This window comes from Emys orbicularis, chromosome 5, assembly GCF_028017835.1.
Source record: "Emys orbicularis isolate rEmyOrb1 chromosome 5, rEmyOrb1.hap1, whole genome shotgun sequence".
NCBI classification, from domain to species: domain Eukaryota; kingdom Metazoa; phylum Chordata; order Testudines; family Emydidae; genus Emys; species Emys orbicularis.
This window is the reverse complement of record NC_088687.1, coordinates 21044832-21058742: the sequence shown is the minus strand read 5'-3', so window position 1 is coordinate 21058742 and position 13911 is coordinate 21044832. Positions and strand designations below refer to the sequence as shown.

Here is a 13911-nt window from a genome sequence, read left to right as displayed (position 1 = left end):
AAAAGGCCAAATGTTGGTGCTGGCAATAAAACAAATTGCAAAAGATGAAAATTTAAAATGCTTTGTTCATTACATGTAACCTGTGTAATATATTCACACAGTCTCTAGTTGGGCATCTTTAATTAATCTTTAATACTGACATAGAAAGAATTTCAGCTGAAATGAGTTTCACAAATTATTTTCAGAATGCAGTGTAAGCTCCTTTTGGCTCTGCTGTTTAGAACTGCTGCCTGTAGAACATGGTAGTCCTCATTAGTCTGGCCTGTAGAGAGATATGGAGCAATAGTCTACAAAATGTGGGACTCCTGGAAGGTTCAGAGCGTCTCCTGTGGAAGTATAGATGGCCTTCAACTACCATTGACGTAATAAACTTCAGGACGTTCAGCACCTCCCAAGACCCATTTGCAGGGTTGGCCCTAAGCTACTTCTGACATTAGCTGCTATTTTGCAGACACAAAACACATTTGCTCAAGGTCAGAATAAAGGACATGAAAGAACCATTGACTTTATTTTTCTTTTTAAAAAAAATTATAGCAAGAGAGTGTGAAAGTAGCAGTTTGCAATGCCATTTTGCATGGAGCTGCATTTTACCAATCAGTTTATATTTACTGTCAAAACTATTTTTTTAACGTGTATATTATCTTTGTAGTTTTGGCTGACTTTGAGTACATTTAATGTTTGAGACTGTCTCTCTGTTAGTAAGAGAAATAGAATGGATAATATTTACATAGTCTGGGACCAAAATATTTACATAGTTTGTAAGAAGAATTACAAGGGTGAGCAAAGGTAGCCACAGACTTCAGCAATATACTTTTTATTAATCCTGTTCATTGTATGAGTCACCTAAATGATTTTACTTGAAAAACAAAACCTAAGAATTCAACTGAATACCTAGGGCAGACCTGTTCCTTTCATTTTTACCCATTCTTTTCATAACGAATCACCAGGCCTTTAAGTTAATACTTGTGTCTCCTTCAATGTATTTGAATGCTACTAAAAAAATAAGACCGACACAACGGAAGTACCACACCGGGAAATCTATGCTTAACTTTATTTTGATATTTCCAATATTCCTTCTGTAGTCTTTCAGGCTTTTGCTGCTCAGCGTTCCGCTATCCAGAGTGGCAGCGGGCTAAGAATGTGGAAATGGAAAGCCAGAAACTCCCATCAGTGCCATCTCCTGTGCCCAGATGCCACTTCCCCTCTGTTCTAGCCTCACAACTTGCCATGGTTTGCTAACAACCGACGGACGGGCAGCAGAAGGGAGGGGAGAGAATGGAATTTCTGCTGGTGGAGTTTCAGCAGTTAGTCTGTCTGTGACAAGGTCCTAAGCATCATGATGTTCCTTTGCCACAGCTGTGGTGGAAGCTGTGATCTTTCTCCTCCATCATAGCCTCTGTGAAGTCCCATCAAGTGGAACTGTTGAAGGTTTTAAGCTGCCTGATTAGCCCAGACTACTTCCAATCAATTTGAATCAAGTGTTTGTCAGTAATGTAATTGGTGAGGCATCCCAGTTTTTCATCATATGAAATGTTTGTTACACAAACTTCTTTGTTGTGTATCATTTTTAAAAAGAATTTAAAATAAAAAAAATCCGAATACTTTGAAGGAAAGGTCCTGAAGACCAAGCAACAAAAAATGTGGTGTGGCAAACAATGTTAGTGAAAATTCCTGACTTATATGAACATAATGTTTTAGCAAATGTTTAGTTATCAAACTATTTCCAGCAGTTTGAGACTTAGTACACATTTACAGGGTTGTATCAAAACGTGTACAGCTGATATAATAAATACTCTTTTCAACTTATGGTCTAGCAAACTTGGCTGTGCCTTCATATTAAATGTAAGAACTTTTAAAATGTGAAACAAAACATTGTCTCCCACAAACACCTCACTCTCAAGTTATTAACATCTGAAAGAGAGAGTTCAGATTTCTTTGTGTAGTTCTTAGTGGAAATCTTTCAGACCCTTTCTAACCTTGACTGATTACATAGGTCAATAAAGATTTGGAATTTAAGAGACTTGTTAGCAAGCACTTAAAAGGTGGTGCCATTGTTCTTGTACGGTTATTTTAAGCTGTCAGTGGCCATGGAGTGAAGGATGCAAGGAAACAATGTGAAGTTGGCTGGAGTTTATCTTCACATCTTAAAATAACACAGATGCCTCACAGAATGGCATGATCTGTAGTGACGTTTTAGCTCTGTTGGCACACTGTAAAATAGCCAACTGGGACACCATAGATAGATTTCAGCTTTGAAGCTTTGCAATTACTGTCTCAATACCTAATTTTTAAACTGCAAAATAAGTTATGTATAAATAAAACATTACCTCTTCAATCAAAATTACCTCTTGTAAAGCTTGACAGTAATTGTCAGCAGCCACATGAGAACAATACAGCTGTTTGTAAAAACTGTTCCACACCCAAGGATGTTGAGCTTTTATTTCATAGTGTATGCTTGTCTAAAGTAAAATTTATCCCTGTGCTTTTCATGAGGCTTCTCAGAGGTATCAGGGACATATACTACAGGAAACAGTGTGCTTGATAATATTAAATAAAGGCAATAGGAGAGGTATGCAGAGCCATGGAAGTGTTTAAAAAAAGGTATAAATATAAAACAAGCAAAACAAAATCCCAACTGCTCTTTTGGTTTTTAAAGATTGGTTTGTGCAGTTGTGGCGTCTTTGCTGTAAACAAACACACAAATTCCTGATGATAAAGTCCTTGTTATAACTTATTTATAATTGTCCATGTTATTAGTTGCTCCCGCACCGCTGCCACAGACTGGATCGAGGGACACACAAGGAACTGGGGCCCATTCATTAGTGTTGTTTTAGCTATTTCTTCAGCCACCCGCTGGCTGTGCTATCAATGGTATGTTTACCTTCTCAGTTTAGCCAGCACCCTACCTCAAGAAGGATGACAACTGTCCCATCCCTGAATTGGCAGTCTGACACCTTAATAGCGTGGTAGGACCTACTGGAAAATACAGTCCAACATCATCACTGACTGCATTACGGATATAACTCTGTTTCACACTCCCCTTCACGTCCCAGTCAAAAAGGTGTGAAGCAAGGAGACAGGGTTTCACCAAAACTCTTCACAGCCTTCCTCGAAATGGTAATGAGGCGGATGAACTGGAAGGGTGGAATCAGCGTCAACGGAGAGCAGTTAAACCACCTCAAATTTGCAGACGATACCATGTTGATTGTCAAAAACACTATCAAACTACAGAGAATGCTGTAAGAACTTGACACAAAAAGCAGGCAAGTCGGACTGAAAATGAACCGCTCTAAAACAAAATTTATGTGGTCTGATGCCTTGCCAAAAGCCCAAATAATAGTCAAGGGAGAACAAATAGTGGAAGTTGAACAATGTGTCTATTTGGGTCAAGAAATTAATATGTCACAATCAGGAAGGCGAACTCTCTCGTGAAGAAAGAAAGCTGGTTGGCGCGCATTCAATTCTATCAAGGATGTCCTCCAAGGAAAAAATCAACAAGGCAACATGTGCCAACCTCTTCAACTCAACAGTACCGCCGGCAATGTTGTACGGCAGTGAAACATGGCTGCTGATGAAGATAGAGGAGCAACAACTGTCTGTCACGGAGAGGGCAATGGAAAGAATTCTGGGGATTTCAGTCTGTGACTGAGTCCCCAATGAAGTGATCAGAGAGCAGAGTGGAGTGCAGGACGTTGTCGTTGAAAGCAGGTAAAGCAAAATGCGATGGGCCGGGCATATAGCTAGGCTCATTGACAATCCATGAACAACAGCTGTCACCGAGTGGTACCAATGGGACCTGTAAACATCCACTCGGCCGACATCCAAAGAGATGGGAAGTTTTTTTTATCGTGAAAAGGCATGGCCCCATATGGAGAAGGAAAGCCACAATAAGAGAAGAATGGAAGACATGTTGTGATTGGTGCAATCTATATGAGGGCTGAAGGACCGATCAATCAAGGTGATTAGTTCCGTAGCACAATGGGATTGTAATCCCTGTTGGAGCTTCTAGACATATCTGTAATACAAATATTAATGAAGAGTTCACAGAAACTTCTATCTGATTTTACGTTGATTGGATTTAATTTTCTTTTGAAACTTTTCATAGATACTTCTTTCCTCCTAAGTAACTCGTTATCATTTTAGCATTAAGATGAGCTAAAACGAGGGTTAGGTCAGGACACGGTTGAATTTAGAAAGTTTATGCATAGTTTTTTGGATTAGCTGTTGTCAAACTGATACTCCTTCAAATCAGGGCAGGGACTGAATCTGATAGACATAACACTTTGATACTTACTGTTTCTAGGACCAGCGGCATTAGACGGAAGTATTACCGGTGTGTAAACTCTGATGAGATTTTAGAGAAAAATATCCTTAGTAATTTATTTAAAAGGACATATGTTGTATAGTGACCAACTCTTAAGCCGAAAGCATAGCATTTGAGTAGGTGGAATAATAAAGGGCAAGGCAGTGAAATATATTCAGATAAGTAATACTCATCCATATATGAGGGGATATTTTTGGCGCCTTCCCATGAATTCAGTAACTTAACCTCTACAAGGAACATGTGAATGGGATTAGTAATATGTTTAGAAATGGAAGGGAATTCATTTGCTTCAAAAGACTATCCGCTCCCTTAACTCTGATTTAGAATACAGTAGAATCCTAGGGAATGGAGGTTGTTAGTAACTCTGAAATGTTTGTAACTCTGAACAAAACATTCTGTTTTTCTTTCGAAAGCTTACAACTGAACAATGACTTAATACAGCTTTGAAGCTTTACTGTGCAGAAGAAAAATGCTGCTTTCCCTTTATTTTTCTTAGGAGTTTACGTTTAAAACAGTATTGTATTGGCTGCTTTTTCCCTCTCTACTGCTGCCTGATTATGTACTTCTGGTTCCAAATTAGGTGTGGTTGACTGGTCAGTTTGTAACTCTGAGATTATACTCTATTATCTGTCATCTATGCTTATCAAATTCATGTCTGTCCACAATGTGCTTGTGCCACCTAGGGCTGTGATGTTATCGGATCAACTAAGCAGGGCTGGGCCTGGTTAGTTAGTAGATGGGAGACTTCCAACAAAAACTCCAGATGATGTGTAGCTGATTCTGTAGGTGTCACTCCTCCCTTTTTAAGTTCAGTACTGAGCCAAGAGATTCAGAATGCTGTTGGGGGTGGGGATGTGGTGTCTTTCAATGAAGACCTAAAACTGATGTTTCTAACTGCTTGCGATTGTTAGATTTCTTGTCACATTTCCAGTGTGTGGTAGAATCAAGGTAGACCTAGTATTGCTTTTTTCATATTTTCACTTGCATGGTATTCTTCTTTTCCTGTCCTAAACTTTTGTATAATATTACTGTGCATGTTGAAACAGCTGCCAAGTTTCATCCACTTCAGAAGTGATGCATTTATCTGTGGTGTGGTGGTGAACTGTATGGGCTGGAATTTCAAGGTGTTGAGTACCTCCTGTGAGTCATAGAAAACCCTCAACTCCTAATGACTACATTTGAAGTTGAGAACACTCAGGATTTTGCTGGTTAAAGCCTTACAAAATTGTGTTCCAGATCATGTATATCTGTTCTTTTGTTAAATGTAAACCTTTTATATTTGTTGTTTAGTGTGAGTAAAATGTACATAAGTCAATATTAAAAGAGAGCTTAAGTTCTGGAACTTCCTGAGTGTTTTTTTTTTTTTTTTTTTTCAACTACAACATTGCATTAATACTAATTTTTTTGCATTTATAAATAGAATAATAAATACTAATACTATAACAACTTTCTTCTGACAGTTTCAAATCTTTAAACAAAGGTATTATCCCCATTCTACAAATTGGGAATCTTAAGTAAAGAAACTGTGACCTGCTTAGTGTCTCATAACAAGTCAGTAACAGATTGGAGACTAGAATCCAGGTGTTCCAATCTGCCGTTCCTTGCTCTAGGCATCGGTGCTTAAAGCTGTGGAGCAGTAGAAACCCATGAAGGATAATCGGAGCACCTGAGGTGTGATCTGTTTATATACACCTCTACCACGATATAACGCTACCCGATATAACACGAATTCGGATATAACACAGTAAAGCAGTGCTCTGGGGGGGGGAGGCATGTCGGTGGATCAAAGCAAGTTCAATATAATGCGGTTTCACCTATAACGTGGAAAGATTTTTTAGCTTCCGAGGACAGTGTTATATGGGGGTAGAGCTGTATTTCTTGAAGCTGACAGGGTGAAGGCTAGATTGCTAAATTGCAGGACCTGTTTTAACCCGAGGGCAATTGGTAGCTTTGTTTGGTAATGTCACCGTTTTATTATCCCCTGGGAATCTTTTATATGCTGAAGTTCTCCTAGACATTTGAATTTATTGCATAAGAATAGTTCCCAAAGTATAAGACAAGCGTTGAGTCAGCCAGCTCTTAGCCACCTCTGCTGCTGTTTTCTTTCACTGTCTTGTGTGAGGGCTTTCACACTGGGTGTCCAATATACATTAAAGTCCTCCAATGTGCTCCATATCATACTCAAGAAGGTGGAAGTACAAATCTGATTTTCCCCATGTGACTAGAAAAATTTAAATTTGGTTAAAAACTGCATGAGATTTAGTTGTGTAGTGTTTGGCGCGCTTGGAGATATGGTAAACACTATATTTTTATTCATTCTATAAAAAGTGTTACCGGGGAAGCATCAATGTATAGAAAATGGCTGTGAATATTAAACAAGTCAACTTTGTTAGTTGTCTTTGTTCTCTAATGCTAGTCATATGTGTACTAAATACAATACCTTTATCAATTTCCAAGTGGAATATTAAACCTGAAGAATAATCTAATTTATCCAGGTCTAAAATATTTCTTATAAAAATGTTTTTAAGCCTGTTGGTTTACTTCCCAAAAACAGAACTAGCTGTGGGATTGGGCAATCCTGTGGCAGTCTTGCATGACTTGCTAGTGTTTCCTGTGCTTGGACAAGCCTAGATAAATGGAAATTCTTCAGTTTTAAGATAGTACTGTCCTATTCCAAATACCATTTGGTCTTACTTGTCACGTGAACTGTAGATAAATAGATTGGAAGTTGAAAATTTGACACCTTTTCCAGAAATTATGTATCTGTTCTTTAATGTGATTGTGCATTACAAAGATCTCTACGTTATTTTTTTCAATGCTTCTTTCCAAAAGTGGTTTGCCTTGGTTCTGCATTTCTGCATTCCCAATATTAAGAATATAGGGGGATCTTCATAGCATTTCCTTCATTATGCACTGCGTACATCAGCCCAAAGCCTGGGATTGAGTCTATTCAACTCTAATTTGTATGATAGACTTGCACTAAAACCTACACTGTGTCAGTCTTTTGTATAATTTATATCATTTTTCTTTTATAATTACCATTCATCATTGTCTCACTGTTTAGGTGCTTTAAGTGATGTCATTTTGTCTATTTATACTTTTTAGTTCTCAATTAAAGAACATTCCCCGCACCTGTTGCTATACTTTGAAACATGCAGGTTTCATGTTGCTAACTTGTAGTATTCTTTAATTATAATAGAATAGGTGACCTACTGTCAAAGAACAGTTGTCTCTAAATGGATTACAAGGAGTTTATGTGGCTTAAAATGGGCTCTGTCTTCCAACTGCTGCAAATAGTTCACATTAACTAGAAGAAATATTCATCAAAATAACTTGTATCTAAAGTAAAGGTAACATAAACACTAGTTCTGACTCTAAATTTCAGATAATACTTATTTAACTTCTGTGGATTAGGGAGGTGAAGAATAAAAATAAGAGGACAAGGCTATGAACCAAGCAGTTAGACAAGCTGTTCAAAAGTGTCAGTGCCATCTGGATATACAGGAAAAATGAGCACATTAAAATGGTTAACTCTCCTATTCAAAGTTGTCTGATCTCATGCAAGATCATTCCTCACCAGTCAGAAATCAGCAGTTCAGTATAGTGTCTTACTCAGGCTGTAACTGCCTGACTGTGGTGGGTGATACTGCGAATTCCATAGCAGAAGAAGTTGAAATTAATTATAGTGCATTGGTAAATGAAAGCTTGAATAAAAGACCCAAGCTAATAGGGCGTCTTTTTTCATATTTTTGTCATTGTTTGCGATTTTGAGCCAATCACAGTCTAGGAAAAACATTTCCTTCTTTCAAAAGCTCACCAGCTTGTCTTTCACAAAATCCTACCCAGCACAACTGATTCTCGCAAAAAGATTTTTGTGACTTCATCTGATCTTTGAGCAATCACAACTTCCAAAATGCTGTCAGTGGAAAGTCAGGGCAGTGGCACGGAACCACAAACCCCCACACGGCAATAAAAACCTTTGTTTTAGAGGTTGATTAATCTTTTTGTCTTGCTGTACAATATGAATAATGTTCATGGTGTTGTGAAGAACTCCCAACAGGTCTTGTGGTTTTCAAATGTCTGTTTTGCTTCAGTGATTAGTCACCCACAAAAGCAGTTAATTGCTTCATATGCTGCTTTGTCATGAATGTTACTCCCAGAGCATTTCAAGCAGAAAAAAGAAAAAACTCATTCATTTTCTATTATGTAAATGTGGGAAGGGGAAACTCTTTACCTAAACTAGTTTAAGTTAGATGAATGGCTTAGTTTGAATGGGATTAACTTTTTTCCCCTTTCACCATTGCAAATGATGGCTTAATTAGAGTAGCACACTTTATACTCCTGTAATTCAAGCATTGTTAGAATTTTCCATTATAAATGCTTCCCCGATTGGTTTATTGTCGACAGGAATTTATTTGTTCTTGTGGAGGGGTCACTGCTGGCTTCAATTTAACATTAGAGATGGTTATTTCTTTGCATTCTTCTTTCTTGCTTAGTATTTGCTATAAACAAAAAAATGTCCTCACTGGAGACTTCTCTGGCAAGCACTCTGACTTTCACATCACTTGCGCTTAGACTTGTGGCTTAAGGGAGGCCATTCACAACAATAAACAATAGAGACTTGGTATTACTGCAGGGTATTCTCAAGTAGAATTATTCATACGCCTGGAACTATAGTAGGCCAGTATACTAAGACCGAAATAACTTTGTCTTACATATGTCTGATCTGCAATACAACTGATCTTACCACCTTATATATATAAAAAAATACACTGCAATTATAAAGGCCAATAAAATCAAGGAAGTGCAATGCTAAAGCTAATGTATCTTTAGGTAGTAATGCTATTTAAATTCTGTAATAGACACACTACAGTTTTTAAGATCTTTTCTCCACTCCCACCAGTGAAGTTGGCTTTGGTAGCATATGTTTTGATATAAGGATTATGGGTGGACAGAAATAGAAGGGACCATGATTTGGGTCCTAGTAAATGAGACCACCTCTCTCCCTAGATGAAACTGATACAGTTGAGGTCAGATGAGGACTGGGGCAACTGCTTGTCATAGCAACAAACTGCGCTGGAGATAGGGTACCTTAGTGTAGGGCCCTCAGCTGGAGGATTCACTTCTAAGTTGTTTACTTTTGAAGGAAGGGTTTAAGGCCCTTCTGTTTTACTGATGGGGGATGATATTGGATGATTGGGGGTGGGGAAAATTGATAGATTAAATTTAACAAATGTATTATTGTACACTTAGCTGGGAAGAATTAAAAGCACATTTTTCTGTGCATATCATGAGAGGAAGGATACAGTGATAACTCTATAAACTATAAAATGTTTACCCTTATTTACACTTAGACATTTTGTGGGAAATAAAGCAGCATCTTGTTTATACCAATATTGTCCTTCACTTCTTTTATACAGCAGGTCATCTAGAAATTTATCTGCAGAAACGGAGTTATAAGGAAAAAATCTTTACTTATCCTATATTTTAGCATGATTTATTCATGTTTGTTATCTGCTAGTTTCCTTTGGTACAGTGACTAAAATTTTTCACTAAACTTGCTTCCTTTTCAGACTGGAAGAATCATTAATTTATTGGAATAAAAAATGCAGCTATTTCTTGCCTAACCTTCTTATGCTGGTCTGGGTGAGGTTCTTATAAACTCACTCCTTAATTTAATGTGCTGCTGATCAGTTTCTGTTATGTAACATCTTACTGCTAGAACTTTTTGGCGTTTCACTGCATTGACATAAATAAGGCTCAGATAGTCAAAAAGTGTCTGATAGTTTTTGGTGCTAGCTACTGCAATGCTGCTGCTCTTGGCTGAAATCATACTGGACTGAAGAACTTGCTCACATTTTCAGTGAGAGCTGCCTGATGTCTTGGAAGTTGAGAATTAATTCCATTTGATTAACCATTGTCTATGAAACTTGTTTGGTGAAAGAGGGGTTGCGCTGAGGTGCTTTATACACAGAACATTTATTTTCGCCTCAAAACTAGAGGGCTGCTTGGGCCTAATTTTTAAGCCAGAACTGGACCCAAGCCCAAGAGATTTGAGTTGTTTTCCCACCTAACCTGACTCTTCTTTCCTGACCTGTGTCAGCATCTCCACTGCTGTGGCTGCATGCTCAGCTCCTGCCTGCCGCCCGCTTTTTACTGTGTGTGCGCTGCCGAATCAGAGGTGCTGCAACTCCTCGACACGCTCACTCCACACACAGTACGCACACAGCAGTGAGGCGGTGGTGGCTGGCGGGAGTGAGGCATGCAGCCTCCACCAGTCCAACCCCATGGGCAGGAGGAGAGCTGAGCTGACCTGACCTGATGCTGAGAGTGTTCAGTTGTTTTCCAACCTGACCAGAACCCAACACTGTGGGGAGTTCAGGTTGGGTTGCAGGGCTTTACTCAAAACAGCCTATGTAAAATGTTAGGGCTGTAAAAATTGCAAAACTACTTGATTTATGAAAAAGAACTTAATGTAAAACCTCATGTTCTCAAATATGCAGGCTAGCAAGCATTCCCAAGTAAGGATATGGTGACTGGGGGGAAAAAAGCTTTTTTTCGATTTATCTTGATGATTTCCAGTTGAAGTACTTGTAAATGTGACTCTTCTCTTGGACTTATTTGGGCTCTGTTTTAGACAAATGAAGTAACTTGAACATTAGTCACCCATATCGTGCAGCCACTGGAAAAAATAGTAAAAATAGTTTAGACCTTGGCTACACTGGCGCTGTACAGCGCTGTGTGAAAACGTCCCCCCCCCCGAGCGCAGCAAGTGCAGCGCTGTAAAGCACTAGTGTGATCAGAGCCTGCAGCGCTGCACGCTCACTCGCAGCGCTGCAAGCTACTCCCCTCGGAGAGGTGGAATACATACAGTGCTGCGAGAGCTCTCTCGCAGTGCTGGCGGCGCGACTACACTCGCGCTTCACAGCGCTGCCGCGGCAGCGCTGTGAATTCCCGAGTGTAGCCAAGGCCATAGATTGCAATATCCAATCCTGTGAATTATAGCCTAGGGTTGATGGGACATGGATGTCAGCATTTTTACAGGTTCTTGAGGAAATGCTTGATCCAGGGATAACTAGACTTATGACTTTCTTTAGATTTGTTTTCTTTTCTTTTAAAAATAGCATTTGTTGAAATTAGTGTTTAATAAATGCCTTTGGAGAGAAAATATTTGTAAGAACATAAGAATGGCCATATTGGCTCAGACCAATGGTTCATTTAGCCCGGTATCCTGTCTTCTGACACTGGCCGGTGCCAGATGTTTCAGAGGAAATGAATAGAACAAGGCAGTTTCTCAAGTGATCCATAACCTGTTGTCCATTCCCAGGTTTAGGGACACCCAGAGCACGGGTCCTTAGAGAGATTACTCCTATATAATCCTGGGAAGGGCTTTGTTTTTTGATACCTTCTTGCTATTTGCCCGTAATCATTATGTGGATGCTGATATTTAACAAAGGTAATTTGAGGAATTGGTGATGATTTAGAGTGAACTAAAGAAACAGGCATAAATCAATAAGAGGTATTTTGTTCAGGAATTGATTGAAATCACTATAATTGCTGAATATAATACATCAATGACTAGGCTTCATCATTCGTGAGTGATGTAATGGTGACACCCATAGACCCGATGGGTTCTTTTGAACCTATCCTGCCTAGCAGCTTCAGCTCACTTGATCAGAAGAGGTTGAGGAGACGTGCTAGGCTTCCTCTGATATGGTCTGAGCTGTTCTATGTGTAGCTCTCTGGGACTCTGGCTGGGAGGACTAACCTAGAGAGAGAGCCTAAACCATAGTCCCTTCCACCAAACAGCCTATGCAGTGGCTCTGGGTAAGGATCTTGTCATATCTGCCCTGGCCATGGGGGCCTGAGAGAGCAATCTGTGAGCCGCATCAATGCCCACTTCTTTCAGGCCAGGGCAAGCGGCAGCCTAGCATTGTGGTCAAGGCTCCTTAACCACAGCCTTCCGCTTCACCCAGGCTAGGGAAAGAAGCAGCTGGTGTCAGGAGTGTAGAAATCGTTGTTTTCTTCAAAACCCTTCCATGCTGCAGGCTGGTCAGGGTAAAGTTGTAGTAACTAGGACATTTGTTGTCTCTCATGTACCTGCAGAATATGCAAAATAGGGTGTTATGCATGTAATCTGGAGACTTCTGTAGCTGAGGCTTGCCCTGACATGAGTAATTAACACATGAAGGGAGGCCTCGTTTCTTGGAGGATAGAATAAGGGAGGTAAATGGATCATTAGGCTGAAAACAGAAAGTTTGTGCTAAATAAGAAGATGAGAGCAGCAATACTGGGTCAGACCAAAGGTGCATCTAGCCCAGTATCCTGTCTTCTGACAGTGGCCAATGGCAAGTGCCCGAGAGAGAATGAACAGAACAGGTAATCAAGTGATCCATCCTCTGTCGCCCATTCCCAGTTTCTGGCAAACAGAGGCTAGGGACACCATCCCTGCCCATCCTGGCTAATAGCCATTGATGGACCTATCCTCCATGAATTTATCGAGTTCTTTTTTGAACCCTGTTACAGTCTTGGCCTTCACAACCTCCTCTGGCAAGGAGTTCCACAGGTTGACTGTGCATTGTGTGAAAAAATACTTCCTTTTGTTTTAAACCTGCTGCCTATTAATTTCATTTGGTGACTCCTAGTTCTTGTGTTATGAGAAGGAGTAAATAACACTTATTTACTTTCTCCACCCGAGTTGTGATTTTATAGACCTCTATCATATCCCCTCTTAGTCGTCTCTTTTCCAAGCTGAAAATCACGGTCTTATTAATCTCTCCTCATATGGAAGCCATTCCATATTCCTAATCATTCTTGGTGCCCTTTTCTGAACCTTTTCCAATTCCAATATATCTCTTTTTTTTTGAGACTGGGCACACAGTATTCAAGATGTGGGTGTACCATAGGAGAAGTAAATAGGTCCGTAGGCTAAGACACAATGTTTGAGCCAGCTAAGATAAGAGGGAGAACACCCAGGGAACCATTTACTAACCATGGACAAGGTAAGATAGGAATGGACAATGCATGGACAGGGCATGCTGCACAGTCATTTGTTCCTGCAAAGTAACCAAGCCAGTCACAAAACGTGATGCAGAGTGTAGTAAAAGTAATCTAATGTGTAAATGTATAAAAAGGAAGAGGTTTGCTGTGTAACTGTCGACGTGTGGTACGCTCTGTACCCACCCCCTCCACTTGAGTCTGATCAACTCACTGTAGCTTTGCTGTATGCCAAATAAAGGAACCCGAGTGATGAAATCTGGAGTCAAACTGAATTTTTTGGATCCCAGAGAACTGGATAAAGTGTTCTCCCAGAACTGGACAAGGTGTCCTGGATAAGCCAAGTGGAAAAGGTCTTGGAGGGAATCCCAACAACTTCTGAACCTTCAGCCTTAGCAGATAGAGCTTTAAATGTTATCCCCTTGAGCAAATAAATTGTGGAGATCTCAGCATTCTACTACATACATAATAGTTTTTACTTTGATCATTTAACATTGTTTTAAATAACATATAATAAGATGACATTATTGTCTAGCTGCACTTAGTCTTTAAAAATGTGTTCAGTAGGATTGCCACAAGAACACAGGAAT

General features: G+C 39.6%; 1 protein-coding gene across 1 annotated transcript in view; it reads left to right on the top strand.

Annotated features, from left to right (window-relative positions):
- PDLIM5 (PDZ and LIM domain 5) overlaps positions 1–13911 on the top strand; it is a 201529-nt gene that overhangs the window by 83434 nt on the left and 104184 nt on the right. The window lies entirely within an intron of this gene.